Here is a 2,612-nt window from a genome sequence, read left to right as displayed (position 1 = left end):
TGCATGAGCATATGTCTTCTTCTCTTATGCTCATGCATAAGCATAAGCATGAGCATATGTCTCATTCTCTTATGCTTATGCTTATGCATGAGCTCTCATGCATAAGCATAAGCATAAGAGAATGAGACATATGCTCATGCTTATGCTTATGCATGAGATAAGAGCATGAGCATGAAAGAGGGAAAAGAGGGGGGAAAAGAGGAGAAGAGAGAAGAAGAGGGAAAGGAAAGAGAGATTGGAAGAAGGGAAAGTGGGAGGGAAAGAGAGAAGAAGAGGGAAAAAGAGACATATGCTCATGCTTATGCATGAGCATATGTCTTCTTCTCTTATGCTCATGCATAAGCATAAGCATGAGCATATGCCTCCTTCTCTTATGCTTATGCTTATGCATGAGCATAAGAGCATGAGCATGAAAGAGGGAAAAAAGGGAGAAAAAGAGGGGAAGAGAGAAGAAGAGGGGAAATAGAGAAGAACAGGAAAAGGAAAGAGGGAAAAAGAGACATATGCTCATGCTTATGAATGAGCATATGTCTCCTTCTTTTATGCTCATGCATAAGCATAAGCATGAGCATATGTCTCCTTCTCTTATGCTTATGCATAAGCATAAGCATAAGCATAAGAGAAGGAGACATATGCTCATGCTTATGCTTATGCATGAGTATAAGAGCATGAGCATGAAAGAGGGAAAAGACGGGGGAAAAAGAGGAGAAGAGAGAAGAAGAGGGGAAGGAAAGAGAGATTGGAAGAAGGGAAAGAGGGGGGAAAAGAGAGAAGAAGAAGGAAAGGAAAGAGGGAAAAAGAGACATATGATCATATGTCTCCTTCTCTTATGCTCATGCATAAGCATAAGCATGAGCATATGTCTCCTTCTCTTATGCTTATGCTTGTGCTTATGCATAAGAGAAGACATATACTCCTGCATAAGCATAAGCATAAGAGAAGGAGACATATGCTCATGCTTATGCTTATGCATGAGCATGAAAGAGGGAAAAGAGGGGGAAAAAGAGGAGAAGAAGAGGGAAAGGAAAGAGAGATTGGAAAAGGGGAAAGAGGGAAAAAAAGAGAGAATAAGAGGGAAAGGAAAGAGGGAAAAAGAGACATATGCCTATGCATGAGCATATGTCTCCTTCTCTTATGCTCATGCATAAGCATATGCATGAGCATGTCTCCTTCTCTTATGCTTATGCTTATGCTTATGTATAAGAGGAGTCTTATGCATAAGCATAAACATAAGCATACGAGGAGACATATGCTCATGATTATGCTTATGCATGAGCATAAGAGAATGAGCATGAAAGAGGGAAAAGAGGGGTGAAAAGAGAAGAAGAGAGAAGAAGAGGGAAAGGAAAGAGAGATTGGAAAAGGGGAAAGAGGGAAATAAAGAGAGAAGAAGAGGGAAAGGAAAGAGGGAAAAAGAGACGTATGCTCATGCATGAGCATATGTCTCCTTCTCTTATGCTCATGCATAAGCATATGCATGAGCATATGTCTCCTTCTCTTATGCTTATGCTTATGCATAAGCATAAGCATAAGCATAAGAGAAGGAGACATATGCTCATGCATATGCTTATGCATGAGCATAAGAGCATGAGCATGAAAGATGGAAAAGAGGGGGGGAAAGAGGAGAAGAGAGAAGAAGATGGAAAGGAAAGAGAGATTGGAAAAGGGGAAAGAGGGAAAGAAAGAGAGAAGAAGAGGGAAAGGAAAGAGGGAAAAAGAGACATATGCTCATGCTTATGCATCAGCATATGTCTCCTCCTCTTATGCTCATGCATAAGCATAAGCATGAGTAAATGTCTCCTTCTCTTATGCTTATGCATGAGCATAAGAGAAGGAGACATATGCTCATGCTTATGCTTATGCATGAGCATAAGAGAAGGGGGAAAGAGAGAAGAAGAGGGAAAGGAAAGAGGGAAAAAGAGGGAGAAAGAGATTGAAAGATTGAAGGAGAAGGAGAAGGAAAGGAGGAAAAGAAGAGGAGAGAAGAGGGAAAGAAGAGGGAAGACAGGGGAAGAGAGGGTTCCTCCGCCCATCACTGTAGCTAGCGCTTAAGGTGCTAGTTGCAGGCCAAGGCAAATAACAAAAATAACAAATGGAAAAAAGTGAAAGCACTTACTTGGAGTAGTATGTCCCGCTCGGTGTTTTGTGGACTAGCCCTACAAAAGAGAGGAAACATACCATTTTTCAAATAACTAGTTAGAGGAAGGAGGAGATTACAGAAGTAACTTCTCAAAGAGATTGGATTGAAAAGACAAGGAGAAAGAGAAGGAAGAGAAATACAAAAAAGACTAGAAGAGGTGAGTCTTCTTTCTTTCTTGAAATCTCGTTTTTTTGTCTTCAATCCTTTGAAATCAAGCATGAAAACTAGTACAGAGCTTTAGCAATACAAGGAGAAACATGCTTCGACACTCACAAAACGAAATCTCACAAAAAATGAACCTACATTGTTTAAAGAGACTCACCTTCTTGAAGAACTTCCTTTCAAGAAACCAAAGAAGGAGAAGGGTGGAGAGGGAGCACAAGTCTTAGTAGAGGGGTGAGTAGTGGTAAGGAGTGGAGAATAGAGGGGGAGGTCATCGAAAATAGGTGGGAGGAGAGATTGCTTTGCTTAC

Source organism: Dipteris shenzhenensis, chromosome 4, assembly GCF_047967505.1.
Source record: "Dipteris shenzhenensis isolate YYH24624 ecotype China chromosome 4, Dip_SZ_1.0, whole genome shotgun sequence".
NCBI classification, from domain to species: Eukaryota; Viridiplantae; Streptophyta; class Polypodiopsida; order Gleicheniales; family Dipteridaceae; genus Dipteris; species Dipteris shenzhenensis.
The sequence above is the reverse complement of the archived record's forward strand: the minus strand, read 5'-3'. Positions refer to the sequence as shown.